Source organism: Rana temporaria, chromosome 9, assembly GCF_905171775.1.
Source record: "Rana temporaria chromosome 9, aRanTem1.1, whole genome shotgun sequence".
In the NCBI taxonomy this organism is placed as follows: Eukaryota; Metazoa; Chordata; class Amphibia; order Anura; family Ranidae; genus Rana; species Rana temporaria.
In genome coordinates, this window is record NC_053497.1 from 171,787,186 (window position 1) to 171,807,546 (window position 20,361).

A 20,361-nucleotide genomic window follows, 5' to 3' on the forward strand; every position below is an offset into this window, starting at 1 on the left:
GTGCCCCACTGCCCCAAAGCACCCACCCCCCATGTTGAGGTATGCGGCCTGGTACGGTTAAAGGGGGGGGGCGCTCGCTCGTCCCCACCCCCTTTCCTGACCGGCTGGGCTGCTACTTGGATAAGGGTCTGGTATGGCTTTTGGGGGGACTCCCATGCCATTTTTTCGATGTAGGGCTTCCCCTTTAAATCCATACCAGACCCAAGGGCCTAGTATGCTCTTGGAGGGGGAACCCATGCCGTTTTCTTTTAAAAATTTGGTGTGGAGTTCCCCCTCATGATTCATACCAAACACAACTCACACAGTGCACTGCGATTATGTGCAGATAGCTGCGCCAAATCGTTCCTGGACGCAGTCAATTTTATTTTTCTATCTGCACCAAACCGCATGTAACGAAACTGCAGCTAAGTGTGTGAATGGGGCCATAGAAAAGAATTGTGTGCTTTTAGCTGCGGTAGATAACTTGAGGTGGTTTAAGCTCTGGGAATACACATTTTATACTCTCTGACCATGTGTGCAGCCTGAGAGCAATCCTAGATACTTGCCCATTGATTGAACCACGGGTATTGGGTGCCACCAGGTCCTTCTTTCCATCATCTTGGGAATATTACAAGAATCAAACATCTGATTCCAGGTGAATCCATGCATTTCTATCCTCTAGGATGGATTACTGCTCCTCTCTCTACTATGATTGGTCTGAGAAAGAAATATGAATTTCCCATGCAAGCTTAAAGCGAAGGTTCACCCTAAAACAATTGTATACCATTCCAACCAGCATACTGCCGATATGTACAGTATTTTTTTTTGTTTTTCGCGGTACATACCGTTTTATTTTATGCAAAATAAGATTGGAGAATGCGGGCATCGATCCCGCTACCTCTCACATGCTAAGCGAGCGCTCTACCATTTGAGCTAATCCCCCTCCGTTGAGCGCTGTTAAAGGATCACATGAAGGATCCAAATGATTGACGTGCGGCTAAGGCGCGTCACGCATTCCGAAAATAGCCGGACTGGGACTCGGCGCTATACGGCGCCTGCGCACAGACTAGGAGCTGACTGCGCAGGCGCCGTATATAGCAGAGTCCCAGTCCGGCTATTTTCGGAAAGCGTGACGCGCCTTAGCCGTACGTCAATCATCTACGCCTCTTCATAGGAACGCCTATTCCCTGCGGGAGTCTGAAAAGAAAAAAAGTATAAAACAGTATGTACAGCAAAAAAAAACCCAAAAAAAAACAGCATACTGTACATGTCGGCAGTATGCTGGTTGGAATGGTATATAATTGTTTTAGTGTGAACCTCCGCTTTAAATTGTTCTGTTGGGTTTACTTCCTCCAATATTTTATGCAAAATAGGATTGGAGAATGCGGGCATTGATCCCGCTACCTCTCACATGCTAAGCGAGCGCTCTACCATTTGAGCTAATCCCCCTTCATTGAGGGCTGTTAAAGGATCACATGAAGGATCCAAACGTGTGAAGTCCCTTTTCATGCAAATTCCTTTAGAGGGGAGGTGTAGTGGTGGACAAGTATTTTGTGGGTTGTAGAACTACTAGGTGGGTAGCATTGGAAGGGTGGTGGGGATTGCTGGATGTGTGGTGTAGGCAAGCAACAAAGGGTTAATAGTGATTGGGGGGGGGGGGGGTGTAAAACCAGAAATACAGGTAGAATCCACATGTTTTAAAATTGGAAATATGGTGACAATATTGGCAATATACAGGGCTTTTTTTCAGCAGGAACGCAGTTCCGGCACCTCCAGCAATGAATGTATGCTGGAGGTTCTATTGATGCTGGCTACTGGGGAATCAATTGTTGCTGGAGGGGATCTATTTTTGCGGGGAGAAGAGTCCATTGTTGCTGGGGAGGTCTAATGTTGCTGGTGGAAGATCTTTAGCTGCTGGGGTGGGTCTTATGTTGCTGGGGGGGGGGGGTCAATTGATGCTGGCTGTTGGAAGTCTAATGTGGCTCTATCGTTGCTGGGGGGGGGGGGCCATTGTTGCTAGCAACAAGGAATCTATTTTACTGTCTTTCTTGTTGTCATTAAAGTGGAGTTCCACCCATAAATATAACATTACATAATTTTTTTAGATGCCTTCAAAGTGTTGTTGCTAGGCAGAATAGTTAATCTTCCCACTTCCTCTACCTAGGTGCTTAATGCTTCCTAACCTACACCGCACAGACTCCTGGGAATGTAGTGGGTGTAACTTTCCAGGAGTCTGTGCACTCCCCAGTCTCAAAGAATCATGTGACTTGGACAGTACAGGTGCTGAAACCTGATCTGACACTGCTTGTGCAGCACTGAGCATGTGCGAGATCTGCAAGGCTGAAATCCAGGAAGTCATACAGTCTGGCTTCATGATGCCCACACCTAAGATGGCCCCAGTCGATTTCTATTTTATAAAGTGTCTAAATGCTGTAACAACCTAACAAAACGGACCTTAGTTTACAGACTAACTTTACTAGAATACATTAAGCTTGTGTATTACAGGGGTATTTATATTTAAAAAGTGAAATTGTGGGTGGAACTCCGCTTTAACAAACTCCATTTTAAACTACTTGGCACCACAAAATGATACTTCTGCATTCTCTAAAGGGGGCAGTACTGGGAGGTGGGGTGGGGAACCCAGGAACGGTGCTTGGAGGTGAGTATGGAGTAGAGACAAGGTGTGACTCGGAAGGGGTAGTTTCTGCACCTATTCTCTGAGGGAAAAAAGCCATGGCTATATATATATATATATATATATATATATATATATATATATATATATATATATATATATATATATATATATATATATATATATATATATATATATATATATATATATATATATATATATATATATATATATATATATATACACCTCAGGGAAGGCAACGATATGTCGGGACTTTGTAACAACCCATGTCAATTCTAGTCTACTGTTAATGTTTTTAATACTATTTTTGTATTATCAATAAAATGTTTATATTTAGTTACTGTCTTGATTACATTTTTTTGTGACTTGTTTAAGGCACCAATATAATATAATTATGTTATCTATGAATAGAATAGAATTGAATGAACCTATGAAGAAATATAATGTTAAAGTGTTGTGGAATAGCTGGGGGAATAAATTAGGCTAAGCCAGGGCCAAGTTCCTTCTCTTGGCTTGGCTTTATCTGGTGCGAAAGGTCAAAAATCCCAACCATTCAAAGCATCTTCTAATACAGTTGGTATATCAGATGATTAACAAGAATAAACCTATTAGAGTGGATAGGGCACAGAGGGGATAGAATAGGAAATGTCCAGGGGGACCAATGCTTAGAGAATCAGGTGAAGGTAATCATAGTAGCGGGGTGAATATTATAATCTCTCAGGGAGAAATTAGTGAACAGCCCAATAGTGTTTGATCCAAGGTCTCCGGATTCAAAATTAGAAACGTTATCTAGTAGTATAGCTTCAGTTTTAGCATGTATCATAGATTATGTGACTTTGTTTTATATATATATATATATACTAGCTGAATACCCGGCGTTGCCCGGTCTTCCTATCTTAACCTTTTGGGGAGGAAAATCATAGTAATATAAATATACCCATCTTTTATATAAGGGTGTAGGTAAGGGTTAATGTAACTGTCATATATTTTTATTTGGCATATAAGTAATATGTGTACCAGGTATTATTGAAATATCTCCAGGCGTACAGAAGTTATGTGGGAACATACATTTCCCATTGATTTGCATGGGACTTTAAACAAAAACCCCGACCCTCACAAATGGGGGTAGTTAAGGGATAAATTAACTATCCTATAGTTTAAGTGGACATATAAGTAACATGTGACCAAGTGTTATGGAAATATCTACAGCCGTTTGGAAGTTATGAAGTAACATGTATTTCCCATAGAGTTGAATGGGACTTTAAAGGAAAACCCCGACCATGGCAAATGGGGGTGGGTAAGGGTTAAACCACCTATCCTATGTTTGTTGCTGACATATAAGTAACATGTGTGCCAAGTTTCATGTTAATATCTTTAGCCGTTTGGACGTGATGCTGGAACATACATACACACACACACACGTTGAGTTTTATATTTATATATATATATATATATATATATATATATATATATATATATATATATATATATATATATATATATATATATATATATATATATATATATATATATATATATATATATATATATATATATATATATATATATATATATATATATATATAAAAACGTTTAGAATTAACAATGAATATTGGTCCTAGATCTATTGCTCTCACTCTAGTGCGATCGACGATATATAACAAGTGTAGTGAAAGTGAAGTTTTTGTATTTGTAGCATCTAGAATGGATTACTGCTCCTCTCTCTACTATGATTGGCCTGAGAAAGGAACCACACCTTTTGCAGTTGGTACAGAATATATTTTTTACAAAATAGATCTTAGCTAGTTGTGAGATTCAAAAAGAGATTGGAGAATGCGGGCATCGATCCCGCTACCTCTCACATGCTAAGCGAGCGCTCTACCATTTGAGCTAATCCCCCTCCGTTGAATGCTGTTAAAGGATCACTTGAAGGATCCAAACTTGTGACGCCCTTTTCGTGCAAATTCCTTTGGGGGGGGGGGGTGTACTGGTGGATGTGTATTTTGTGGCTTGTTAAACTGGAAGGTGGGTAGGGATTGCTGGATGTGTGGTGAAGGTAAGCAACAAAGGGCTGTTACTTGCCTACATGCTAAGCGAGCGCTCTACCATTTGAGCTAATTCCCCTAACCTATGGTCCATGACAAGGGGCTGAAGTGGGACACCTACTGGTCAAGTCCTTACATATACCGACCTTTTTTTTTGCCCTTCCCCCACTTCTCTATTTGCTAAGAAAGTTAATTTATATTGTTTTCATTGCAACCAATGGTAAGATACATGAATTTCCCATGCAAGCTTAAATTGTTCTGTTGGGTTTACTCACTGCAAAATTTTATGAAAAATTGATATTTTGCCCACACACACAAAAAATTGGAGAATGCGGGCATCGATCCCGCTACCTCTCACATGCTAAGCGAGCGCTCTACCATTTGAGCTAATCCCCCTCCTCAGGTGGATGTGTAAGGCCCCTTTCACATGGGGCAGGGGAGGTGCAGTGGTGGTATAGCGCCGCTATACCGTCGTATTTACCGCGATACACAGCCGAAAAAGGGTTAATACCGGCCGCAATGTGCCTCTGCAGAGGCGCATTGCCAGCGGTATTACCGCGGTTTCCCATTGATTTTAATGGGAAGAAGCGGTATAGGAGCGGTAAACACCCGGCTCCTATACCGCTACAAAGATGCGGCTAGCAGGTCTTTTGGAGCGGTCCTGCTAGCGCACCGCTTCAGTGTGAAGATTTCGGGCTTTCACACTGAAGTCTGCAGGGCACGATTTTTGGAGGCGGTATAGCATTGCTATTTTTAGCGCTAAATCGCCTGAAAAGCGTGCCAGTGTGAAAGGGGCCTTAGGGTCACATGATGGATCCGTACTGGTGAAGTACCTTTTCATGGAATTTCCTTTGGCGGAAAGTGTAGGGGTGGATGGGTGTTTGTGGTTTGTAGAACTGGAGGGTCTGTAGCATTGTAGTAGAGCAGTGGATGGTGTCAGTAGAGCAGTGGATGGTGTCAGTAGAGCAGTGGATGGTGTCAGTAGGGCAGTGGATGGTGTCAGTAGGGCAGTGGACGGTGTCAGTAGAGCAGAGGACGGTGTCAGTAGAGCAGAGGACGGTGTCAGTAGAGCAGAGGACGGTGTCAGTAGAGCAGAGGACGGTGTCAGTAGAGCAGTGGACGGTGTCAGTAGAGCAGTGGACGGTGTCAGTAGAGCAGTGGACGGTGTCAGTAGGGCAGTGGACGGTGTCAGTAGGGCAGTGGATGGTGTCAGTAGAGCAGAGGACGGTGTCAGTAGAGCAGAGGACGGTGTCAGTAGAGCAGAGGACGGTGTCAGTAGAGCAGTGGACGGTGTCAGTAGAGCAGTGGACGGTGTCAGTAGAGCAGTGGACGGTGTCAGTAGAGCAGTGGACGGTGTCAGTAGAGCAGTGGACGGTGTCAGTAGAGCAGTGGACGGTGTCAGTAGAGCAGTGGACGGTGTCAGTAGAGCAGTGGACGGTGTCAGTAGGGCAGAGGTTGGTGTCCTCAGATGGTGTCAGTACGTTTTTATTTGTGTTATTTTTTTTACAAGATTTTTAGGAGCTCTGTTGGGGGGATTTGGTGAAATATCAGCAGGGGGGAATCTGCGCCGCATGGGGTGATTAGGGTGTGCCCAGGCACGCCCGGCACACCCCCTGCGCACGCCTATGCATTTACATATCGTATGTGCAATACCATTTGATTTATAGCGCTGCATGTTTACTCTTTTTTTTTTTTTATCTTGCATATTTGTGATCAACATTTATTTGCTGGCTGCTATTTGATCCTATTATTTTTTTTTAGTACTGGTGGTTTTATAGCAATAAAAACTTGACAGAAGTTCCAATGCTTGCCCATTCTATCCAAAACTAAAATGGCATTGCTCAGCTTTCCCTGGTGGTCTAGTGGTTAGGATTCGGCGCTCTCACCGCCGCGGCCCGGGTTCGATTCCCGGTCAGGGAAAAATCACTTTTCATCCTATAAGTTCCTTAACCACTTAATCTGTGGAAGGTTTTACCTCCTTCATGACCAGGCAATTTTTTGCTATTCAGCAATGCGCTACTTTAACGCAACACTGTACCAAAATGAAATTGATTACATTTTTTTGACACAAATAGAGATTTCTTTTGGTGGTATTTGATCACCTCCTGCGTTCTTTTTATTTTGTTTATAGCGCAAAAAAAAACAAAAAAACAGAGTTGTGTTTTCGCACTTTATTATCTTATCACTATGACAAGTCCAGTTCTCCTGGAATAAGTGACTCGTCACTTATGGTGGTGGAAATTCAAATGTTATACTCTCTGACCATGTGCGAGGTCTGGGTGCAATCCTAGATACTTGCCAGAAGTAACATGTACAGTGTATAACATCTCTTCTGGTTTCTCTTGTCACTTTTCCTGGCCACTGCACAAGAAGCTTCAATAGAATAATAATAATAATAATAGAAGGTAGGTGAGAAATCGGGAGTCTAAAAGAGAACCTGTCACAAAGAGTCTATCAACCCTTTGCTGGTTGCCTACACCACACATCCAGCAATCCCCACCACCCTTCCGATGCTACCCACCTTCCAGTTCTACAACCCACAAAATACCCGCCCACCACTACACCTCCCCTCCAGTGGTGGCTGGTGCTCCAAATTTTTTGGGGGCACAAATTCTGAAAAAAAAACCCCCATCAAATGCAGCCTCACTGTGCCCATCAAACGCAGCCACTGTACCAAACGCAGCCACTTTGCACATTAAACGCAGCCACTGTGCCATCAAACGCTGCCACTGTGCCCATAAAACGCTGCCACTGTGCCCATCAAACGCTGCCACTGTGCCCATCAAACGCTGCCACTGTGCCCATCAAACGCTGCCACTGTGCCATCAAACGCTGCCACTGCGCCATCAAACGCTGCCACTGCGCCATCAAACGCTGCCACTGCGCCATCAAACGCTGCCACTGCGCCATCAAACGCTGCCACTGCGCCATCAAACGCTGCCACTGCGCCATCAAACGCTGCCACTGCGCCATCAAACGCTGCCACTGCGCCATCAAACGCTGCCACTGCGCCATCAAACGCTGCCACTGCGCCATCAAACGCTGCCACTGCGCCATCAAACGCTGCCACTGCGCCATCAAACGCTGCCACTGCGCCATCAAACGCTGCCACTGCGCCATCAAACGCTGCCACTGCGCCATCAAACGCTGCCACTGCGTTCATCAAACGCTGCCACTGCGTTCATCAAACGCTGCCACTTTGCCCATTAAGCGCAACCACTGTGCCCATTAAATGCTTCCACTGTGCCCATTAAATGTTGCCACTGTGCCCGAAATGTTGCCACTGTGCCCCAAGTGTTGCCACTGTGCCCCCCGTCTGCCCGGCACTTACCTTGTCTCAGTTGGGCAGTGGGTGACGGCGGCAGGCAGCGAGCGGTGTACGGTGCCCTCCATTTCTTCCCCGACCCAATGTCTTCTCCCACCCGCTCCTCCTCTAATCCTCTGCTATGATTGGACGCCTGATAGGCGACCAATCACAGCGCCTGTCGTTTCAGTCAATCAGGTGACAGGTAACACAGACCTGGCGCACCTGATTAGCTGAAAGGGGGTTCAATGTTAGCAAAGCAAATTCCTTTGTTTTGCTAACATACAGCTGAGTGAGAAGCGAACGCGCAGCTTTGCGCCCGCTTCTCACATTTTTGGCCGCCTATTAGAGCCAGGTGCTTCCAAAAAAACATCTCCACCGCTTCAGGTGCCCGAAACCCGAAAAGGGGGGTGTCAGCAGCGACCATAGATAGTCATGCAATGGGGATTAGAACGGTGCAGGAGAGGGGGGGCGGCGCTCCTGCGCCCCTTATGGACCCACCGCCGCTGCTCCCCATCTATAAGAATTTGCATAAAATGGGACCGGTTTAGATCCCTCATGTGATCCTTTAAGAACATGTAACAGAGGGGGATTAGCTCAAATGGTAGAGCGCTCGCTTAGCATGTGAGAGGTAGCGGGATCGATGCCCGCATTCTCCAATACTATTTTGCATAAAATATTGCAGGAAGTAAACCCAACAGAACAATTTAATCTTGCATGGGAAATTAATATATTTTACGGCTGGCTGCATTGAAAGCAATATAAATGAACTTTCTTAGCGAATAGAGAAGTGGGGGAAGGGCAGTATATGTAAGAGGACTTGACCAGTAGGTGTCACACTTCAGCCCCTTGTCATGGGCCATAGGATAGGGGGATTAGCTCAAATGGTAGAGCGCTCGCTTAGCATGTGAGAGGTAGCGGGATCGATGCCCGCATTCTCCACCTTTTTCTGAATGTCACAACTAGCTAAGATCTATTTTGTATAAAATATTCTATACCAACTACAAAATATGTAGTTCTTAGGCCAATCAGAGAGGAGCAGTAATCCATCCTAGATGATGCAAATCCATGGATTCACCTGGAATCAGATGTTTGATTCTTGTAATATTCCCAAGTTGATGGAGGAGGACCTGGTGGCACCTAATACCTGTGGTCAGTGGCGGCTGGTGCTCAAATTTATTGGGGGGATGCAAAACGAACGAAAAAAAAAATCAATTGCCGCCACTGTGCCATAAAATTGCCGCCACTGTGCCATAAAATTGTCAACACTGTTCCATGCCATCAAACGCAGCCACTGTGCCATCAATTGTCGCCACTGTGTCATGCCAAACACAGCCACTGTGCCATGCCATTGTCGCCACTGTGCCCATCAATAGTCGCCACTGTGCCATGCCATTGTCGCCACTGTGCCCATCAATAGTCGCCACTGTGCCATGCCATTGTCGCCACTGTGCCCATCAATAGTCGCCACTGTGCCATGCCATTGTCGCCACTGTGCCCATCAATAGTCGCCACTGTGCCATGCCATTGTCGCCAATGTGCCCATCAATTGTCGCCACTGTGCCATGCCATTGTCGTCACTGTGCCATGCCAAACGCAGCCACTGCGCCATGCCATTGTCACCACTGTGCCCATCAATTGCCGCCAGTTTGCCCCTAAAATGCCGCCAGATTCCCCCCCCCCCCCCCCCCCCCAGCATGGCACTTACCTTTCTCGGTCAGCCATCCTCAGATCCTCCTTCACGATCCCTCGATGTCTTCTCCCGCTCTCGATGTCGCTTCAGCCAATAAGGTTACGGGCGAACCTGATTGGCTGAGACGCCTGTCAGTGTTAACCAGGGTACGCACACCCCGTGCGTCCCTTGGTTAACTATTTGGAAGCCGATTACAGCCCTCAGGCCGCTGGCTCTGATAGACACTTCCAAAGCCAACCAGCTGCAGTTATTCAGATGGCCGGCGCTCGCCAGCGGGCCGGCCATCTGAATAGTGGGCAGCGGCGACAATACATAGATTCATGCAATGCATGAATCTATGTATTGTATTTCAGTGGCGGTGCAGGAGAGAGAGGCGGCGCTCCTGCGCCCTCTATGGATGCACCGCCACTGCCTGTGGTTCAATCAATAGGCAAGTATCTAGAGTTTTATTAAAAAATCTATTTGTTTCTTCTACTTGCTTTCCAGAGAGAAGAAACAAAAAGATTGTTCCCTCTGTACAGATCCCTGTGTAGTTTGTCAACACAGGGCTCTGAGCTGTGACTGCACACAACCATTCAGCAGGTCCAGGCCATGAATCATTGGCTGGAACCTGCTGATGAAATCCAGCTGTGTCTTATCACAGCTGGAGCAAGTGGGGGGGGGACGGGGACGTGAATGCACTCTGAACCTGGAGGAAGGAAGCGACTTGACCACTTCAGCCCAGGACCTATTGGCTGCCCAAAGACCAGAGCACTTTTTGCGATTCGGCACTGCGTCGCTTTAACTGACAATTGCGCGGTCGTGCGAAGTGACTCCCAAACAAAATTGGCGCTTTATTTTGGTGATATTTGATCAATTCAGTGAGTTTTATTTTTTGCGCTATAAACAAAAATAGAGCGACAATTTTGAAAAAAAAGCAATATTTTTAACTTTTTGCTATAATAAATATCCCCCCAAAAAATAAAAAATGTTTTCCTCAGTTTAGGCCGATACGTATTCTTCTACATATTTTTGGTAAAAAAAACCGTAATAAGCGTTTATTGATCAGTTTGCGCAAAAGTTATAGCGTCTACAAAATAGGAGGTAGTTTTATGGCATTTTTATGAATATTTTTTTTTCTTTTACTAGTAATGGCGGCGATCTGCGATTTTTAACCTGACTGCAACATTATGGCGGACACATCGGACACTTTTGATGCCATTTTGGGACCATTGTCATTTATACAGCGATCAGTGCTATAAAAATGCACCGATTACTGTAAAAATGACACTGACAGGGAAGGGGTTAACCACTAGGGGGCGCTGAAGGTGTTAAGTGTGTCCTAGGGAGTGCTTCTAACTGTAGGGGGGATGGGCTGTGTGTGACACGACACTGATCACCGCTCCCGATTACAGGGAGTGGTGATTAGTGTCCTTGTCGTTAGGCAGAACTCTCCATGAGACGATCGCTGGACTCCTTGCGGACGTCGAGTGCGCGGGACCCGCAGTCACACTCAAGGAGCTTGAGGCGGGCGTTCACAATGCTGCATCTTAAAGGGCAACGTATCGTATTTATCGGCGTATAACGCACACTTTTTTCCCCTGAAAATAGGGGGGAAATCACGGGTGCACGTTATACGCCGATCCCCCGCAATCTTCTGTGTACCGGGCGCTCCGTGCTGCTGAATTACAGAGCTGTGATCTTCTGTGTACCGGGCGCTCCGTCACTCACAGCCACGCCTCCTGGCCCCGCATTGGGCAACTGTATCATATGAGCAGGGTCAGGAGGCGTGGCTGTGAGTGACGGTGCACCCGGTACACAGAAGATCGCGGCTCAGTAATTCAGCGGCACGGAGCGCCCGGTTCACAGAAGAACGCGGCTCTGTAATTCAGCGGCATGGAGTGCCCGGTACACAGAAGATAGTGGCTCTGTAATTCAGCGGCATGGAGTGCCCGGTACACAGAAGATCGTGGCTCTGTAATTCAGCGGCATGGAGTGCCCAGTACACAGAAGATCGTGGCTCTGTAATTCAGCGGCATGGAGTGCCCGGTACACAGAAGATCGTGGCTCTGTAATTCAGCGGCATGGAGTGCCCAGTACACAGAAGATCATGGCTCTGTAATTCAGCGGCATGGAGTGCCCGGTACACAGAAGATCGCGGCTCAGTAATTCAGCGGCACGGAGCGCCCGGTTCACAGAAGAACGCGGCTCTGTAATTCAGCGGCATGGAGTGCCCGGTACACAGAAGATAGTGGCTCTGTAATTCAGCGGCATGGAGTGCCCGGTACACAGAAGATCGTGGCTCTGTAATTCAGCGGCATGGAGCGCCCGGTACACAGAAGATCGCGGCTCTGAAGGTACTTCATCTGATGGCACCATCCAGTGGAGGCTCATCCATAGGGGCTCCAGGGGCAGCACCTCACCAGTTTTTGTTGCAGGAAAAAAAATATAGAAATAAACTATATAATAGATTTTGAGGGGGGGTTATATAACAGTGAGGGGGGTTATATATCACTTGTGGTCTAATTCAGCGGCACTCGTTCCTCCTCTTCCCTCAGAGAGAGCAGAGATCTGAAACTGGCGAGGCTGCAATGATGGGGGTTTCAAAGTTCAATGTTCTTTATTTAAAATGTTTTTTTACTTAAAATTCCCTCCTAAAATTGGGGTGCGCGTTATACGCCGATAAATACAGTATATATACGTTGATCTGCCCAGCTGTGCCATTACGGCGACGTATATCGGCGTGAGGCGGTCGGCAAGTGGTTAAAGGTATGTCGCAGCGACTGTGGGAGCAGTCAGTCAGTCTGCAGTACAATGAGGGTGGGAGGTCCTAAAGCAATTAAAGTAGAGCGAAAGTAAAAACTTTTTTTTTTTCAATTAGCGTCTTGACTATAATATGCAGCATGTGAATAGGGAAACAGCATTTGTTTTCCTGTTGGTGACCAATTTGAGGTTTTGCACTTTGCTATCTTCTCACTGTGCCCTACCCAGCTCTAGTGTAATGAGTGACTCGTCACTTATGGTGGTTTATGGTAAAACCTAGGAATACAAATCTTATCTTCTCAGACCATGTGTGCAGCCTAGGCGTGATCCTGGACACTGACACCAGGCATCAGCTGCCACCAGGTCCTCCTTCCTCTATCTCAGAAATATTGTTGGAATCAAATATCTGATTCTAGCAGAGGCTGTGCCAGAATGAATCCATGCTTTGTGTCATATAGATTGGACTACTTGCAACGCCATCTCCCTGAGAAAGCAGTACAGTGGAACCTCGGATTGCGAGTAACGCAGTTAACGAGTGTTTCGCTATACGAGCGCTGTATTTTGTAAAATCCTAATTCAGTTTGCGAGTGTCGTCTCGCAAAACGAGCAGGATTCAGGCCAAAGTGATGTGCAGTACTGCGTTTGGCCTGAGGTGGGGGGGCACCTGAGCCGATCAGCGCCGTTCAGAAAGACTCGGAAAAACAACGTTCCCAAGCCTTTATGAGGTTTGTCGAGGTCAGCCGAGCTGTCCTCAAGCCTTTCTGGCCGTTTCCGAGGCTCTCCAGTGCCCCCCCACCTCTGGCCACATGTAGTATTGCATGCCAATAAAGTCAATGCGGAACTAATTATTTTCGTTTCCATTGACTTCAATGGGGAAAATCGCTTTGATATGCGAGTGCTCTCCTCTTAATGAATTATGCTCGAAATCCAAAGTTTCACTGTACTTACTTATAGCAATATAGAAACTTGGTCATCACCTCTGTGACAGAACTTCTTGTTACCCATACTCCCCCACACTCCCTTCTCTTCTCAGAGGAAAGAAAAGTTCCTAGAGGTATCTTTTTTTTTTTTTTATTAAAGTGCTTGTAAAGGTAATTTTTTTTTTCTAAATAGCTTCCTTTCCCTTAGTGCAGTCCTCCTTCACTTACCTCATCCTTCCATTTTGCTTTTAAATGTCCTTATTTCTTCTGAGAAATCCTCACTTCCTGTTCTTCTGTCTGTCTGTAACTCCACACAGTAATGCAAGGCTTTCTCCCTGGTGTGGAGTGTCGTGCTCGCCCCCTCCCTTGGACTACAGGAGAGTCAGGACGCTCTCTATGTTGCAGATAGAGAAAGGAGCTGTGTGATAGTGGGCGTCCTAACTCTCCTGTAGTCCAAGGGAAGGGGCGAGCACGACACTCCACACCAGGGAGAAAGTCTTGCATTACTGTGTGGAGTTACAGACAGAAGAACAGGAAGTGAGGATTTCTCAGAAGAAATAAGGACATTTAAAAGCAAAATGGAAGGATGAGGTAGGTGAAGGAGGACTGCACTAAGGTAAAGGAAGCTATTTAGGAAAAAAAATTACCTTTACAACCCCTTTAAAGTAACAAGGAAAAAGAACACATTTGTCTTGTGCAGCTGGATGTCATTCAATAAAACCCAAAACTCCCATACTATGGGGACTGAAAAGAATGTTCAGCTTTTGAATAACGCTTTAAAAACGTGTTTTGTGCGAAGGGCCCCCAGGCTGGATGACACATAGGAGAACAATTCAAATAACCGAGCAGATGACCTAACCAGAAGTCTTAACTCCTTCATAGCTCCTCACTACAAGGACAACATTTTTTATATATTTCAGCTTGGCACATATCCAAAGACTTAATTCATTTTTTTTTTTCAGGCTAATACAATTTTCTGAGAGTACACAAAATATCTGTTGAACTTGCACGGTATACAGTGTCCTTGTAATTTCCTGTAAACTAAAGTAATATCTCAAACAAGGTTATTAGCCATCAAAGTTCTCTTCTACTCTCCTGATTTGGACTAAAGAACATGTTCCCCTTATGCTATGGAGATTAGGAGAGAGGGAGGTCTGTTAAGTCCAAATCAGGAGAGCAGCCTGGGGTGCTCCTCCATAGATACAGTATGGTGAGTGAGCGTTGTCACACTAGGAATGAAAGTGTGTTACTGGCAGGACCATCAGGAGAAAATAATATAAAGGAAAAAAAATGCAGCCACCATGTCTAATGACTGGTAATCTGTAATATATTACACATTTGGGGGGTTTGGATACACTTTACAGATCGATTCCAGACACTACTTTTCCAGTTTTGGGTAGAATGGAGAAACATAAGAACTTCCAATAGCTTTTACTGTTGTGACTTGTGGGAGTCTTCCATTGACATACTGTTGTGACTCCATTGGGAGTCTTCCATTGACATATTGCTGTGACTCAATTGGGAGTCTTCCATTGACATATTGCTGTGACTCAATTGGCAGTCTTCCATTGACATACTGTTGTGACTTCCATTGGGGGGTCTTCCATTGACATACTGTTGTGACTTCCATTGGGGGTCTTCCATTGACATACTGCTGTGACTCCATTGGGAGTCTTCCATTGACATACTGTTGTGACTTCCATTGGGAGTCTTCCAATGACATATTGCTGTGACTCAATTGGGAGTCTTCCATTGACATACTGTTGTGACTTCCATTGGGGGGTCTTCCATTGACATACTGTTGTGACTTCCATTGGTAAGGGTTTTCTTGACTCCCTTTCCCCATTGAAACCCAGCAATTGGGGCAGAAAGTGGAAAAATTCCGTAGTCCCAGGACAAATACTAGAAAGCCTCTTTGAGGGGAATACAGGACAGCCCTGAATTTCTTACAAGATCAACAGTTTTCATTTTTTAGCACTTATCAAGCAAATATATCAAAATGTGTCCAATCAGGAATGGGAAGAAGAGGAGTGGGAACAATGTTTTCATTTGGGTTTGGCAAGCTGCATCATCCTCAATGCCATACCTGTGCCCATCAATTGCCACCAGTTTGCCCCATGACATTTCGCCAGTTTGCCCCTTAAAATGCTGCCAGTTTGCCCCCTAAAATGTTGTGACTTCCATTGGGAGTCTTCCATTGACATACTGTTGTGACTTCCATTGGGGGTCTTCCAATTGACATACTGTTGTGACTTCCATTGGGAGTTTTTCATTGACATACTGTTGTGACTCCATTGGGGGTCTTCCATTGACATACTGTTGTGACTTCCATTGGGGGTCTTCCAATTGACATACTGTTGTGACTTCCATTGGGAGTCTTCCATTGACATACTGTTGTGACTCCATTGGGGGTCTTCCATTGACATACTGTTGTGACTTCCATTGGGAGTCTTCCATTGACATACTGTTGTGACTTCCATTGGGAGTCTTCCATTGACATACTGTTGTGACTTCCATTGGGAGTCTTCCATTGACATACTGTTGTGACTTCCATTGGGAGTCTTCCATTGACATACTGTTGTGACTTCCATTGGGGGTCTTCCATTGACATACTGTTGTGACTTCCATTGGGGGTCTTCCATTGACATACTGTTGTGACTTCCATTGGGGGGTCTTCCATTGACATACTGTTGTGACTTCCATTGGTAAGGGTTTTCTTGACTCCCTTTCCCCATTGACACCCAGTAATTGGGACAGAAAGTGGAAAAATAGAGGAAAAATTCCGTAGTCCCAAGACAAATACTAGAAAGCCTCTTTAAGGGGAATACAGGACAGCCCTGAATTTCTTACAAGATCAGCCGTTTTCATTTTTTAGCTGCATCATCCTCAATGACATACATGTGCCCATCAATTGCCACCAGTTTGCCCCATGAAATTTCACCAGTTTGCCCCTTAAAATGCTGCCAGTTTGCCCCTTAAAATGTTGTGACTTCCATTGGGAGTCTTCCATTGACATACTGTTGTGACTCCATTGGGGGTCTTTCATTGATATACTGTTGTGACTTCCATTGGGAGTTTTCCATTGACATACTGTTGTGAATACATTGGGGGTCTTCCATTGACATACTGTTGTGAATACATTGGGGGTCTTCCATTGACATACTGTTGTGACTTCCATTGGGAGTCTTCCATTGACATACTGTTGTAACTCCATTGGGAGTCTTCTATTGACATACTGTTGTGACTTCCTTTGGGTTTTCTTGACTCCCTTCCCCCAATGACACCCAGTAATTGGGACAGAAAGTGGAAAAATAGAGGAAAATTTCTGTAGTCCCAAGACAAATACTAAAAAGCCTCTTTGAGATGAATACAGGACAGCCCTGAATTTCTGACAAGATCAACAGTTTTACTTTTTTTAGCACTTATCAAGAAAATATATCAAAATGTGTCCAATCAGGAATGGGAAGAAGAGGAGTGGGAACAATGTTTTCATTTGGGTTTGGCAAGCTGCATCATCCTCAATGCCATACCTGAAAATGTACCTACAGCTGTCTGCTTATTGACAGAAGCCATGGCATGTCACTCTCATTGAGCAGAGCAGAGGCTTTTGGGAGAAGGATTCTGTTCCCTCCAGTGGCAGCCTACTGTGGGTGGAAGAGAGCAGGAGGAGAAGGCAAAAACAGAATACCTTCACAGTATGGGTACCCCCTGGGGGGGCGGCCTCGGACTGCCCTTCTTTTGTCTCTCATTGTCGTGTGAAATATCACCGGACAGGAAGGAGGAGATACTGTCTTCATTCCCAAGTTGAGTTGAGTTGCGTGGCATCTTGATATAGCGCGGTCACTTACCCCGTAGGATCCTGATGCGCTTGAGGTCCCTAACACACATTCATATACTAGGGCCAATTTATACAGAAGCCAATTAACCTACCAGCATGTCTTTGGAGTGTTGGAGGAAACCAGAGGACTCGGAGGAAACCCATGCTAAGTGACCTCCATGTTCAGAAGAATCTGTCTGTGAGTACATGGAGTGTGGGAGCAACTCAGCTCCAGAGTTCCCCTCAAAAGCAACAAAGACCACCCTACCTCCCTCAGAGCCCTTTAACTCTCCTTCATCCCCTGGAGGCACACATGGCCCCCTAGTTTAATACGTACCAAAAAGCCTCCCCAGCCCAAACTCCTAGCTACCCTCTTTAATCTCACTGACACAGATGCCAAAGTAGTCCTCCTCCAACACCAACATAGCCGCATTTTTTTTTCATGCCGACACTGATTCAACATCGTTTTTTTCTTTACAGTGGCACTACTAGGGGCCGTCTTTAAGGCAGGGCAAAATGGACAGCTGCCCTGGGCCCTGTTATTGTTGTGAGGCCCAAAGCAGTTGCCCCATACTTGCCAACTATCCCAGTTTAACCACTTGAGGCCCGCGCTATAGCCGAATGAAGGCTACAGCGCGGTCCTGAAAATCCAACTGGACGTCAATTGACGTCTGCCCCTTTCCTCGTTCCCCGTGCGCGCTCCCGAGTGCACAACAGGGAAACTCTGTGCTGGCCGTGTCCCTTGGACACAGCCAATCACAGATCGCCGTGAACGGCCAATCGGAGTGGCCGTTTGGTAGGCGATCTGTGCGGCCAATGAGAGATGATCTCATATGTAAACATATGTGATCATTTCTCATTGCCGGCTCTCACAGAGACAGCGTGCTGTCAGGGAGAGAGGAGACCGATCTGTGTCTCTTGTACATAGGGACACAGATCGGTCACCTCCCCCAGTCAGTCCCCTTCCCCCACAGTTAGAACACTATGCAGGGTACACATTTAACCCCTCCCTCACCCTCTAGTGTTAACCCCTTCAATGCCAGTCACATTTATACAGTAATTAGTGCATATTTATAGCACTGATCGCAGTATAAATGTGAATGGTGCCAAAAATGTGTCAAAAGTGTCCGATGTGTCGCCATAATGTCGCAGTCCCAATGAAAATCGCAGATCGCCGCCATTACTAGTAAAAAAATAAATAATAATTCTGTCCCCTATTTTGTAGGCGCTATAACTTTTGCGAAAATTGCGTGTTTTTTTTTTTTTTTACCAAAAATATGTAGAATACGTATCGGCCTAGACTGAAAAAAATGTTTGTTTTTTTTTAAAAAAAAATTGGGATATTTATTATAGCAACAAGTAAAAAATATTGTATTTTTTTTCAAAATTGTCGTTCTTTGTTTATAGCGCAAAAAATAAAAACTGCAGAGGTGATCAAATATCACCAAAAGAAAGCTCTACTTGTGGGGAAAAAAGCACATCAAATTTTGTTTGGGAGCCACGTCGCACGACCGCGCAATTGTCAGTTAAAGCGACGCAGTGCCGGAAGCTGAAATTTCACCTGGGCAGGAGGGGGGTATATGTGCCCAGTAAGCAAGTGGTTAAATTCCCTTGTCTCTTAAAGTTTTAGTCCTGTGCTGTGTCCTGATATCTCAGTGTGAAAGTGAGAAATGCTGCTACTAATGCTGCCCAGCTCTGCCCTATTATTCTGTACAGATGACTCACCTGCAGACCGTGTGTTTACATGTAAATAACCATCCTTCATATGTAAATAACGGAAGCTTTCATATGTAAATAGCTGAGGCCGGTGGCATTCATATGTATATCAGGCCCCTCTGCGGTGAAGAGATGATATGCTGTAACCTCTAGCAACCAATCACTGGTACCGCATACGCTCGAAGCCTTTGGAAGCACATGTCACATGACGCGTGTAAATCAATGTTTCCCTATGAGAGCCGTCTTAACTGGTCTCCGACACAAGTCAGTCCGACTTTGAAAAATGTTCCTGCCCTACTTCGATGCGACTTCAGCCCATTGAATAATGTGAACACAGAGAAGGTTGTCAATTTCAGCTCTCAAAAAAGCATTCTGACACTTGTTTATAAATAAAGTTTTCTCGGGCTACAGAAAGATACAATGTAATCACTTTTGTATCTTTCTGTTCATTTAGCTGCAGATCAAAGGGATACATTTCAGTCTGCAGATGTCAGTTAAAGGAGTTCTCTGACCTAAAACTTTTAACCCCCGCTGTGCCCGGGCTGTAAAACTATACAAAATAAACTTTCACTTACCTGCCTACGATCCCCCGTTGTTCCGATATCGCCATCCCGTTCTCCGGTCCCGGTCTCTTCCGCTTCCTGCGTGTCGGTGACTCATAGTGCGCTCAGCCTATCAGCGGCCGCGACGGGACACTGCTGCGGCCGCTGATAGGCTGAGCGCACTGTGAGGAAGAGACCGGGACCGGAGAACGGGACGGCGATATCGGAACAACGGGGGATCGTAGGCAGGTAAGTGAAAGTTTATTTTGTATAGTTTTACAGCCCGGGCACAGCGGGGGTTAAAAGTTTTAGGTCAGAGAACTCCTTTAAAGCAATCTGAAAAGTAAATTTTTTTTTTTTTTTTAATAAGATGTTTCTCTGTTTAACCCTTTATTAATCCATAGTTTGTAGACGCTAACTTTTGCGCAAACTAATCAATATATCCTTATTGTGATTATTATTTTTTTTTTACTAAAAACATGTAGCAGAATACATATTGGCCTAAACTGAAGGCATTTTATTTTTTAAAAAATTTTTTATTGGATACGTTTTATTGCAGAAATTTTTTTTTTTTTTTAAATGTCGTTTTTCTTTTTGTTTATAGCACAAAAAATAAAACCTGCAGAGGTGATCAAATACCACCAAAAGAAAGCTCCATTTGTGGGGGAAAAAAATACTTAAATGTTATTTGTGCACAGCATCGCACGACCGCGCCATTGTCAGTTAAAGCGACACAAAAAATGGCCTAGTCATTAAGTGGGTAAAATCTTCTGAGGCTGACGTGGTTAAAAAACAATATATGTATTACTTTGTTATCCTCAGTAGTGACAAAGTTATTGATGAGTAAACAGGTCCATAGCAGAATTTGTTCTGGTCCATAAGGGGTGAACAGGCAAAGGGGTTAGAGGGCCCCGATTCCTTTAGGATTACCAGCTTTTGTTTGGCCG

The 20,361-nt window shown here is 45.1% G+C and overlaps 1 protein-coding gene and 1 non-coding gene across 2 annotated transcripts in view; one reads left to right on the top strand and one right to left on the bottom strand.

The window, feature by feature from the left end:
• The window catches only part of SRPX2 (sushi repeat containing protein X-linked 2), a 101,679-nt gene that overhangs the window by 67,793 nt on the left and 13,525 nt on the right, over window positions 1-20,361 (bottom strand). The gene's annotated exons all lie outside the window — the stretch shown is intronic.
• On the top strand, window positions 6,529-6,600 carry TRNAE-CUC. Its single transcript has one exon. It is a non-coding gene; the product is annotated as a tRNA-Glu (tRNA).